Genomic DNA, 13,086 nt, shown 5'->3' on the forward strand with positions numbered 1-13,086 from the left:
CAAGGTTTGTACCAAATCAGCAAATGGTCCCTCCAAACAGGCCAGCAAGATCATGAGTATAATTAGGCAGTAATCAATACAATTATGGAATTATTGGGTTAGAAGGGAATTTGAACATTCATGTGATCTCCCCTTATAGCAGACCTAAATCTGTCAGCCTTACTTCTAAGCCCAGTTTCTTTACCCTGTCTAAGCATGTTCAGGATGAATCAACTTTTGATTTTACTCTTCATGAGTGCCTAAAATCAGAATTACATCTACATACTGTTTTTCAATAAACTGCTTGTAGTAGCCAGGGAGAAATGTTTTTCCTCTAACTTCCCAGTCCAACTTCAAACAGAAAGTATCCTTATAAAAAAACTGGCCAGATGCAGGTATATATCTCTGAGGGTTGTCCTGGTTTCTTTTTAAATTAGGCAGTGAATATACTTCTTGACATACCCACACAAGATTTGTGGCAAAACACCTTTCTTTCATGTAACTGATTTTCCTTTAATCCCAGCCTTAATGTATATCATTCTTGATGCATAATCTCAAATGGGCTTTGAACTAGCAAATGCTAACTTTGAATAATGAAGAAATAAATGACAGTTTACTTTATAGCTGGGCTCAGGATACGTGGGGTTGAGGGGCAATGGCAGTATAACTGTTCACCTTTCACCTTGGTACAAGCAGGTAAAGTACAAAAAGGAAGTGATTAGTAAGAGGTGACAATAAGTTAAAACCCAGAGGCCGAGTGTTCCCGATGCATTTGCATTCCTCGATTTGTAAGGCAGTGTTTAAAATAAAAAACCATCACCAAGACAGAAAAACTGCTATAGTTATATCACAGCACACTGAGTTGCAAACCTTTTAATGAAAGACATAATTCTTGGGTTGTCTACATCATACTATATTCTCATGCAAAACACTTTAATGCCTGGTGTAAATTACTTTAGACTTACTTAGTGTGAATTGCATTTTTTAATCTTGGGTGTTCAGTTCTATTTTCCATTTGGAGTCCAGGAGAGCAATATCCAAATAAAGCCAGATGAGCTCCATACCTCCAGCCTCTCCTTCTCTGCTTTTGCTCTCCCACCACTACCCTTCTTTTCCTCCCCACCTCTAGGACAACTACAGTTCCCGGTTCGTCTTTAGTTGGAGGGTATAATCTGGTGCTTGGTCAGAAAAGTGAACAAAGGCAGCTTTTCCCTGGACAGGATGCTGGACAAAAGATCGCCAGCAGTGCCCCAGCCCACAGTGGACCAGCTCCATCTGCAGAAAGATGAGGCTTGCTGAGCAGAGCTCTACCCTCTTCACAGCAGGATATAGTAGAATGATCACCAAAAACTGCTTGTACCCTGTCTGCCTTCTTAGAAGGACATAGCTGACGGAAAATTAAAATAGTCACATAAAATGGCCTAGGCCTGGGACCAGAGTATGCATACAGTATGCACATCCTGCTGGCCTGACTGACTGTTACCATGGTCATCTTTCTAAAACACCAATTAGACCAAACCTTTCTCAGCACATTGACCATCTTCCATGTTTCCCTCTAAGGTGACTTAATCATTCATATTAACCCCTAAAACACTGTCTATATGCCTTTTGTTTGTTGGTTTGTTTTTTGAGACAGTCTCACTCTGTCACCCAGGCTGGAGTGCAGCGGCATGATCTCAGCTCACTACAACCTCTGCCTCATGGGCTCACGTGATCCTTCTGCCTCAGCCTCCCAAGTAGCTGGGATTACAGGTGTGTGCCCCCACACCCTGCTAATTTTTCGTGTTTTATTTTAGCCGAGACAGGGTTTTGCCCATGTTGGCCAGGCTGGTCTCTAACTCCTGACCTCAGCTGATCTGCCTGCCTCAGCTTCCCACAGTGCTGGGATTACAGGCATGAGCCACTACACCTGGCCCCATATGCCTTTTTATTTTTTTAGATGGAGTTTCGCTCTTGTTGCCCAGGCTGGAGTATGATGGCATGATCTCAGCTCACTGCAACCTCTGCTTCCTGGGTTCAAGTGATTCCCCTGCCTCAGCCTCCCGAGTAGCTGGGATTACAGGCACCCACCACCACGCCCAGCTAATTTTTGTATTTTTAGTAGAGACGGGGTTTCACCATGTTGGCCAGGCTGGTCTCGAACTCCTGACTTCAGGTGGTCCACCTGCCTCAGCCTCCCACAGTGCTGGGATTACAGGCGTGAGTCACTGTGCCCGGCTCCCCTTATGCCTTTTTAATAGCAAGTGTCATCATGGACCATAGGTGGTACACAATGTCTTCCTTTACAATCCGTAGGCACGTCTGTAGGCATATCCAAATAAAGCCAGATGAGGCATATCCAAATAAAGCCAGATGAGCTCCATACCTCCAGCCTCTCCTTCTCTGCTTTTGCTCTCCCACCACTACCCTTCTTTTCCTCCCCACCTCTAGGACAACTACAGTTCCCGGTTCATCTTTAGTTGGAGGGTATAATCTGGTGCTTGGTCAGAAAAGTGAACAAAGGCAGCTTTATTTATTCATCTAATTCAGATTTATTCATCTAAGAATCCCAGGGCATAGCACTGTGCTGGCATGCTCAAAGTTTGCTAAATGAATGAATGATATATCCTATGGAGAAAGATGCCAGATTTATACATTGCCATTTAAATCATATATATTTTCATTTCACAATCTCCAAATTGTGTAATGAAAGTAGGAAACACCCTGTAATGGTGACAGAATTCCATATTCTGTGTTCTGAAAAATACATAATGATAGTAAAATATTGAATGTGATTATCCACTTTTAATTCAAGAGATTGGCAACATGGCTGCATATGCAATTTTTTTGGTGGTGGGAGCAAGGGTGAATGAAGAATTTAATATATTTTGTGCAGGATTCCCCTTTTTTTCTGATGGAAGAAAAGTAGCTTTTACTTATTTATCTATAACCTTTGTATGGCTCTATTTTTTCAGCTGGTTCTTCCTATCCAGTTTCAGGGTCTAAATAGGGTTTGGTCCAAGGCTAGCTAAAGCCCTGGATGGGATGAGTCTGGCACCTATTCCTGTGACTATTGATTCTGGGGCTATGCCAGGTCTCTGGGGATTGGAAAGATTCCCTATCTGAGGCTACTTGGCTATGAAAACTTGTCCTGGAGCTCTTGCCAACTAAAACACAGTAGGAGAAAATGTTGTGTGGCAACTGAGTATAAACACAACAGTTGGAATGCTTCAGAAAGAAGTTTGGATTTCCTGGTTAAGTGTATTCAATGTTAAAACAACAATAACAGTGTTAAAAACACATTTGGGGATTGTTAGAATGCCTTACCCACTGGTTCTGATTATTATGCTTAGAGGCTTATTAGATGTACTGATGTCTCTGAGAAATATTTTCTTAGGGACTATGTTCAAGGTTATGTCTACACAGACAAGTTAAAGTGAAGAAATTCCAACACCTATGGAATAATGAAAGGGGAGTAAAAATATATGGGTTCTACTTTTTGTCTGTAACCTGATGAGCTCTGAAAGTCTGGCTAAATCATGTTTCTGACTCTCAGTTTTCTCATCTGTAAAGTGGGTAGGTCACTCATAGAAGTCTCTGAAGTGCCTCATAGTACTGAAGCTTGATGAGCTTTGCCCTCCTCTGAAATTGACCAAATGTCCTCAGTCCAGTATGTTTTTGCTTGAGTAGAGATGAAAGGCTCTTAGTTTTTAAATCATGGCTTTTGATGTTAGCACAGGGACAGAAAACCTCATTAATTTTTCACCCAGGGACTACCTAGTGGGACAAGGCCTTTTTATGGGTTGAATTGTGTGTCTCCATGACTGACCCTCCCCACAAGAAAATATATGGTACACTGAAGTCCTAACCCCAGTTCTTAGAACTGTAACCTTCATTGGAAATAGGGTCTTTGAAGATTTAAGCAAGTTAAGATAAAGTTAACCATTTCACATTTCTACATGTCTCATCTCTTAATCTTCAAAAGACCTCTACAAAGCACATGTCATTGCTCCCAATTACAGGTAAAGAATTGAAAGTGCCGAGAAGTTGTATAATTTTCTAAAAGCCTGTGGTTAGTAAGGAATAGAGCCAGGGCTCAAACCCAGGTATATCTGCCCCCAATGCCTGGGATCTTAGCCACTACTCCATCAGCCTTCTATAGAGAGGTTATCTGGCCATGTGTAATTCTGAAGGCACTCGGATCTGAGAGTGTATCATGTGTGCCATCACTAGTCAAATCTCCAATCAAATAAAGTTTTTTGACCAGATCAAGATGACTCATGTAAAGATGACATCATATAATAATGAACATAAATAGATTATTTTCCACATTGTCAAAGACTTTTGTCCAAACAACATGATTTAATATTTACCAAATGCCCACTGCAAGTTGAGCAGAGGAGGCACCATCATCATGCACTGGCATTTCTCAGGGTTTCCGTATTAGAAACAAAATAGTAATGACTGATCTCTAGTGTCAGGTAATGATCTTGAGAGATAGGTATTATTCTCACTCTATCCCTACTCATATACTTATTGGATAAGAGGGAGCATTTCACAGATACAATTCAGATTTATGGGTAACATAAATCCAATTATTCTTAAATAAGATTTGTTTTTGTCATCTGATCAGCTCTGTAGCATTCTTAACTCTTTGTCTATGTTTACCTAGCCAATCCCGTTTAGTAAACACCACCCAAGCATGCTCTCAAACACACTGTCTTTTAGAAATCAATGTAAATGTAATTCTACTAACATCAACTAAGATAATAAGATCTGAAAGGTCTTAATGCTACCAGACATGCTATGAATAATAGCTATAAATGCAACTCAATGATTGATTCAACCGATGACAATGAAGGTCCTGGGGAAAATGAGCTATTTGGTTTTCTCATATACCCTGGTACATTCTAAAGTCCCTTTAATTTTGGGATTGGCTCTCGGGCTCCTTGTGGTATCACTACACACATTATTGGAGTGGAGCCTGCAAAAGGAAGAGAAACTGCACACAAGTAGAGGAACTTGATTTCATTGCTGTGACCCACTCCTCTGTCATAGAAAGACCCTAAATCATCAACATGTATGTTTTATCTATTCCCTTTAAACACATCTGCTTACTTCCTAGGACTGCCATAACAAAGTACTACACACTAGGTGGCTAAAAGCAACAGAAATTTATTGTCTCACAGTTCTGGAGGCCAGAAGTCCAAAGTCAAGATGTTGGCAGAGTTGGCTTGTAGATGCATCGCTGCAATCCTCTGCCTTCACAGGAGTTTATCCCTGCGTCTCTGTGTCTTCACATGGCTGTCTTATAAAGACACCAGTTATATCCATCCTACACCAGCACAACCTCATCTGAACTAATTGCATCTGCAGTGACCCTGTTTTCAAATAAAGTCACATTCCGAAATGCTGAGGGTTAGGATTTCAACATCTCTTTTGACGGGGGGTGGACGTAATTCAACCTAAAACACTCAAGTAAATAAACATAAGAATTCATATCTCTGTAGCAGTTAGGTCAAAAGTCAGACAAAATATTTACCAAAACTATAATAGAGAATATGGAAGTTTCAGTTATAAGTAGTATTTGCTTATAAGTATCTTTTTTTTTCTTTTTACATTTTAAGATATAAAATAGTTAATACTAAAAAGGAAAGAAAATGTCAGATAAGGAAAGTACTATGCAGTGGATTAAAATATGGTGATGTGACAGGAAGTAACTGATTGGCTTCTTTGGATTAGAATATCAAGAAGGGGTTCTTTGGGGTGGTGATATTTAAGCTGAGATCTAAGTGAAAAGAGCAAATCAGCCATATGAAGGTAAGAGAGAAAGCTTTCCAGACTAAGGGATGAGAATGTACAAAAGTTCTAGGCAAGGTAAGCCTGGCAAATAAAAGGTTGGTGACTAGAATTTCATAGGTGAGGACGAACTAGAATCACAGTTTAGAATGGGCTTTAACTCTACAGAAAAGGGTTTATATTCTGTTCTAGGAGCAATGAGATACTATTTTTGTTAGTTCATTATGCATTGCTATAAAATAATTCTTGAGACTGGGTAATTTGTAAAGAAAAGAAGTTTATTTGGCTCATGGTCCTGCAGACTGTGGAAGAAGCATGGTGCTTTCTTGTTTCTGGTGAGGCTTCAGGGGGCTTTCAATCATGGCAGAAGGTGAAAGGGGAGCAGGCACATGGCAATAGAGAGAGCAAGAGAGAATGGAGGATGTGCCAGACTCTTTAAACAACTGTGAATGAATACAATAAGAACTCACTCATTACCCCAAGGAGGGCATCAAACCATTCATTAGGGATCCACCCCCATAACCAAACACCTCCCACCAGGCTCCACCTTCAACATTGGGGACCACATTCCAACATGAGATTTGGAGAGAACAAATATCCAACCTATATCACTATTGGAGGGTTTTCATCAGGAGAATAACATGACCTAACATATGTTTCAAGATAACTGCAGTTACCATGTGGAGAATGGAGACAGGGACAGATGAGATGCAGGGAAACATGAGGACTAGATTGATAGAAGTGGAGATGGGCAAAAGCATGGATTTGGGATGTGCTCTAGAGGCGGGCTCTACAGAGTGTACTGATGCACTAGATGTGAAGAATAAGGAAGATGATGCCAGTATTTTTGGTTTGGGCAAATAAATGGACTATAGCGTATTTTAATGAGATGGAAAAAATTGTGGAGGAACAAATTTGGAGGGGATGTGTGAATCACAGGCTTTCCTTTGCTAAGGTTGAGAAATGTATATCAGGGAATCATGTGAATATATTAATAGGCAGTTTGTCATATAAGTCCTTGTAGTTTATAAAAACTAGACTCATTCCTCATGTAATATAGTCAACTGTACATTAGTCAGGACACATTCTCTGGCTGGTAAATTTTGTCAGCCATTTTCTTGTGACCTCTTTCACTTTTCTTCCTGCCTATTAAATAATCACTTATCATATGTTTGTGTGTGTGTGTGTGCTGGTTATGTGGATGAGCACAGTGCTGGCAGCTAACACTGCAGACATAGGTGGTTCTCTATGAATGTTTGCAGAATAGTTGAATGAATGAATATACTTCTCAAGTTCCCTTGGGGCTTAAGTCTTGAAGTAATCACTAGTCTAGCACAGAAAATAATAAATATACTTTAATGACTAAAATACAAAGTAAAAAAGTGGTGAGTCGAACAGGAAAGGTCCTAATTAAGGATTGGGGGAATTCAGAAGAAGCTAGGGGATTCCAGAAAGACTTCATTAGAAATGTGGCATACTGACATGATATTAATAGAATACTATTTAGTAATGAGAGTGGAGAAGCTAAAACTATATGCAACAACATGGATAAATTCCAAAAACATAATTTTGAGCAAATTAAGTCATACAAAAGACTAAACACTGTATGGTTTCAATCATGTGAAGTTCAAGAAAGGCAAAACTAAACTATGGTGTTGGAAGTGAGGAGAACAGTTGCTCTGTAGGGGAGTTATGACTGATAGTGAGCACAAGGGGAGTTCTGAGGTTCTGCTTCTATTCCATTCCTTTGGTTTTGTTTCTATAAATGTGTTTACTTCATAAAAATTCACCTACTTGTACACTTGTGATTTGCGTACTTTTTCCTCCCTTCTCCCTTTATTTTTCTTTTTTTTTTTTTCTTCACTCAGTCCTCTCTTCACAGAATGTGTACCTTTTAAATGTGTATTACATCAAGAACTGTTAAGGGACTGAGAGTCTACTCTATTTGCAATCCTGCCATAGTTTTATGAATGCTGGCAGAAGACATGATATTCCTAGGTCAGAGACAAAATAGTTTATGACTTATAGCATGGCAAATAGCGTGAGCTTTATGTTAGCTCTGGTTCCCTTTGGTCTTCCTCCCAGAATTGCACAGAAGAGGCTACAATGGATGCTGTACATGCAGTGGGTTTGTGTCATGGCTGAGGAACCTCAAGTTTAGAGAACCCAGATCCTTCATAATGAGATACAAGCAACATGCTCTATCTTTGTCCTGGAGGGAGACAATGTCTTTGTTATAACAAATAATAAACAAACCTGTCCTTTGCTTGAGAGGCAGATGCCATGTGTCTTCCAAAGCTGTTCTGTATACAAACATCCTTGGAAAGATAGTCTGGAACAAAAGTTGTCAGTGCCTCACTGCTCACAGGACATGCAGAAATGTGAGAGACTTCTGGAGAATTATCACATAACAAAATATATTTCAACAAAATATTTACACTTAAAAATCTCTGATGCTTTAGCTAGGCCTTATTTGGGCATAATCAAATTGAGGAAAAATGACTTTTACATGAGCAACGGTGAACAGTTGAGTAGAGCAGGTGGTTTTCCCGACCCAAAAGGTCTTCTGACATGGGAGGTTGAGTGAAATGAAACTCAAATTGCCAATTTTACTATCTTTTTTACTGTTCAGACGAAGGTTTGCAGAAGGGAAGAAAATCACATTAAAGAATGAAACAAAAATTTAAGGAATCATCTGTGAATCTCATTTATCTTTTGCCCTACTCCTCAAACTTGGCAAGAATTTGTATTATTTAAGAGTTGAGATTTGGAAAATATTTCCATCATACTATGTGCACAGTTGAGTGGATTTTATTTTGAAAATGAACCATGAAATAGAGAAAATAATAAACTCAAATGCCTTTAAAAGTTTATTTTCATAATTGAAATTTTTATACCAAAATTATATTGGCCCTAATTAACTTTACTCTGAAAGACAAATCCCTAAATTCCTCTTGTCTTATTCACAATAAATCTAGATGACCCAATAGCATTTAAGCAGAAATGTGATACACTTAATGCTTAACGGTTTCTTAATATTTTCTCTCTGAAACATCCACTTTTATGCTACCTAGGTAAGAGTATGGAAGTGAATATTAAAATCCCATAACCATATTTTGGTGCTGATGCTGCATTTTCACGTTTTATGATCTATCTTGAGCTGTTTGATTGAACAGCAGTCTGCTGTTTAATCAAGAGCCATGTGTTATTCTATATAAGTGTACTGTATTATAAAAGTGAATGTAAAATTAATTTCAGGATATATATGTTTAATTACACAGTTTCATGTTACATGTCTGAATCAAATTGTGCATTGCCTTTTAATATCTTTAAGAAGTTTGGAATTAATTTAAGCAATGAAGCTTGAGATCTTTTAAAGGAGGCTTTTCTCAGATCATAAGTCAGTTCTTGAAGTTGAGTCCTATGCGGTTTTTGCAATTTAGCTCCTCAGGTGTGGACGTCAAGGGATATTACATTTATTGGATGTTTGTTATGCACCAAGCAATGGGATAAATGGTTTATATATATCATCTCATTTTAAAGCCTAACAAAATTCCATGAGGTGAGTGTAATTATTCCCATTTTATAGATGAATAAACAAATCAAGAGTGAATTACTTTAGGTCACACTGTTAAGTGGTGGAACCAAGATTTGTATCCAGAAGTGTATGACTTCATACTAAAATTATTATTTTTAAAATAGGACTTGCATATGGGTAAGAAAAAAAAGATTGAAAAGATGAATGTGTACTATTATGTTCGCAGTAGTGGGATTAAAGGTAACTTTTTTTTTTGAGATAGAGTTTTGCTCTTGTTGCCCAGACTGGAGTGCAGTGGTCCAATCTCAGCTCACTGAAACCTCTGCCTCCCAGGTTCAAGCATTCTCCTGCCTCAGCCTCCCAAACAGCTGGGATTACAGGCATGCACCACCATGCCCAGCTAATTTTGTATTTTTAGTAGAGATGGGTTTTCACTATGTTGGTCAGGCTGGTCTCGAACTCCTGACCTCAGGTGATCCATACGTCTTGGCCTCCAAAGTGCTGAGATTACAGGCATGAGCCACTGTGCTCGGCCTAAAGGTAACTTTTAATTCATCATTTTGCTATTCTGTATTTTCTGATAATGTGTAAGTATATGTACTTGTTTAAATGTAGTATAGGACTTAAAATGATATTGAGGAGTCATTAAGGAAGATAACTATTAATGGCAAGGGCTCCCCTGAGCTTTATCTTGACAAGGGAAGTTTGAGGCTGGTGGTCTTCTGAAAGTCAGAGCTATGAGGCCATTGCCAGAGACCTGATGATCATGAGCTGATAGTATGCCTCCCACAGAGACCCCAAAAGTCAAGTTTGGAGCAAAAGATAAGCAATTCAGGGCTGTATTCCAAGCTGAAAAGGTTCTAGTGGGTGGACCTCAGATGGCTTGATTCTTATTAGGTCATGGAAGCAAAAACAACCCCTGCTTCCCTGCCACCACTTTAGAAAAATTGTTCTAGGCCGGGCACAGTGGCTTATGCCTGTAATCCCAGCACTTTGGGGGGCCGAGGCAGGCGGATCACGAGGTCAGGAGATTGAGACCATCCTGGCTAACACGGTGAAACCGCATCTCTACTAAAAACACAAAAAATTAGCCGGGCGTGGTGGCGGGCGCCTGTAGTCCCAGTTACTTGGGAGGATGAGGCAGGAGAATGGCATGAACCCGGGAGGCAGAGCTTGCAGTGAGCCGAGATTGTGCCACTGCACTCCAGCCTGGGCAAAAAGAGAGAGACTCTAGCAAAAAAAAAAAAAAAAAAAAAAATTGCTCTAATAGCTTATAGAGATCACCTGTAGTCATTCCACTCACCTGTCTATAGTTGTCTATGGTCTTACAGTTTATTTAATAATTAGCCCTTTACTTTGTGTGTATCCTTATTATAGTTTGGATGGAGTCAATCCATCATTTCCTCTCTTAAATGTATCATTAATTCTCCTTAATATTTCTGAAGCTAAGCTTAATTGTTCATTTGAAGATATGGGATAGAAGGAAAGAAGGGGGTAGTCAGTGCTGTGGTGTGCCGCCCAAGTGCCCCTTTTTGAGCCAAAGTGTCATTCCCAGCTGCTCGGGATATTGTCTGCAGGCAGCTCACAGCTGAAACCCTCCTCAGGAATTGCCTTTCCCAAGGTTACATGCCCTCCGCAAGGGCAGCCCGTATCACGTGCTTGGACTATAATTGAATACAAATAAAGGGCCAACCCCTTTGCCTCAATTTAGGGCATCTTTGGAAAGCCATCCCAGCTCCAGACCTCTCTGTGGGATCATATGAGACTTCTGCTGCAACCGCATCACAGTTCAACTTCCTCCTCTGCCCAGGCCTGCTTTCCTCACATCCTTACAGGTACTGCTTTATACAGCAATCACTTATGAGCTGTCTGCATGTAAATATCTATCCCAGTCTCTTTCCTTGGGAATCTGACCTAAGACTAACTATAATTCCTGTGGCCTCCATTCCACCACTGGTGAGCTACAGAAAGAGGAGCGTTCAGAGGTGAATGTCATGCTAACTCTTCCAGACAGATCCCTAGATGGATCACTCTTCTGTTTAGAGGGACTGAGCAAGGAGTTTGTCACCTAGGCTCACATGCCAAATTTGCTTAGAAAGAGGCTTTAAGCCTACTCTCTAAGCCCTAGCATCAAGAGCTGTAGTGCTTGTTAGCCTCATGCTGCCTGTAGTCTCTATGGTGTCGGAGTCAAGTGAGCACTGATCTCAACCCAGGCTCAAAGACTCTGTGTCTGATCTCCTGGACTTTGGGGGCCATGGGTTGTGTTGACAGGTCAGTGTTAAGAGTTTTCTGGGAAAGCAGAAAACTGCAGTAGTGGTGACAAAACAGAGGTCTCTATTTTAAAATGGAGCAAAGATGCCACTTCACAGTGACTGTCTGTGATCCAACGCCTGTCTTTTGGGTTGGGCTTCACCATTAGTCACATTCAAGGAATCACAGAATTGAAGTAGACTCTGACTGCTCTGGGTTTGGGTAACTCGGCATCCTATCTTAGATTTGCAAACACTTCCATGAAGCCCACAAAAACCAACAAAGAAGGATAAGATGGTATCAGAGGATACCACAAAGAAGCATGTTAGTTCTTTGTAACAACTCTCTTTATGAAAAATATACTGGATCAGATTGTGGTGGGACAACTTGATAAAGACTTCGCATTTTTTTTTTTGTTTTTTTTTTTGTTTGTTTTTTTGAGATGGAGTCTTGCTCTGTTGCCCAGGCTGGAGTACACTGGCGTGGCCTCAGCTCACTGCAACCTCTACCTCCTGGGTTCAAGCGATTCTCCTACCTCAGTCTCTCAAGTAGCTGAGATCACAGGTGCACAGCATCACACCTAGCTAATTTTTTTTTCTGGTAGAGGTGAGGTTTCACCATATTGGCCAGGCTGGTCTTAAACTCCTGACCTTAGGTGTCAGCCCCCCTCAGCCTCCCAAAGTGCTGGGATTATAGGCATGAGTCACTGTACCCGGCCCCAAGACTGAGATTTAATAACCCATGTGGAATAACTTTTTTAAAAAAACATCAATCAGACTATTTTCCCCAGTACTACAATGGTTGTTACACATTTTGTAGACACCCCTACCCAGAATTTCCTGAGAAAGGATCTGATAACCACCATCTACACTAATTCAAACGACTGATTGACTTAAGTGGAAAAAGTCTCTAGGAGGAAAATCTTTAGATATCATCGTGAGTGGTGAGTTTCTCTCCTGCTAAATTTGCTTATCTACTTGTCAGATATAAGTTCCTCCTGTAAGCATTTAAAAAATATAAAACAATTTCATTTAACCAGTGAATTGATTTAGTTTCATTGAGGGTAAACTTTGTGGAGTTTGGTTAGGATGCAGTGCTCTTCAAAATTAGACTATTGAATTTTTTAAAAATGCTCTAAATAGTCAGCCAGTAATCTTCTCTTAGCATTATTTTTGCCAAAATCGAAACAAAACTCTTGACAACGAGGAAGCTCAAAGCTAAACTTAATGTTTAATTACAATAACAATTTTTGGCTTAGATTTTCTAATAAAATTCCTCTTCCTTTTCAACCCCACCTTCATCTTATCTCCCAAACACACAACTATAGAAATTTTAAAAATATTTTAATGAACCTACACTGGGCAAAAAAACCAGAAAGTCAAGAAACATTCTGGAAATCACATTTATTTCTGTATTGTTGGTCCAATATTTTAAGGCTGATGTGGGGGAAGTAATATATAAGTGGGCAACAACAAGAAGAAAGATGTTCAAGTTCAACACCTCTCCAAAGATCAAGGATTTGCTGCTAAGTGGCTGAATGT

General features: G+C 39.8%; 1 long non-coding RNA gene across 7 annotated transcripts in view; it reads left to right on the forward strand.

Moving 5' to 3' along the window:
* LOC102135057 (uncharacterized) overlaps positions 1–13,086 on the forward strand; it is a 180,481-nt gene that overhangs the window by 90,168 nt on the left and 77,227 nt on the right. For 5 of the 7 annotated variants that reach the window (XR_010579938.2, XR_012421263.1, XR_012421261.1 and 2 more), the window contains exon 1: positions 11,005–11,130. The exons of the other annotated variants lie outside the window; for them this stretch is intronic. This is a non-coding gene — a long non-coding RNA (uncharacterized lncRNA). Of the gene's footprint in view, positions 1–11,004; positions 11,131–13,086 lie in introns of those variants that run through there. 7 annotated transcript variants of the gene reach the window in all.

This window comes from Macaca fascicularis, chromosome 12, assembly GCF_037993035.2.
Source record: "Macaca fascicularis isolate 582-1 chromosome 12, T2T-MFA8v1.1".
Taxonomy (NCBI): Eukaryota; Metazoa; Chordata; class Mammalia; order Primates; family Cercopithecidae; genus Macaca; species Macaca fascicularis.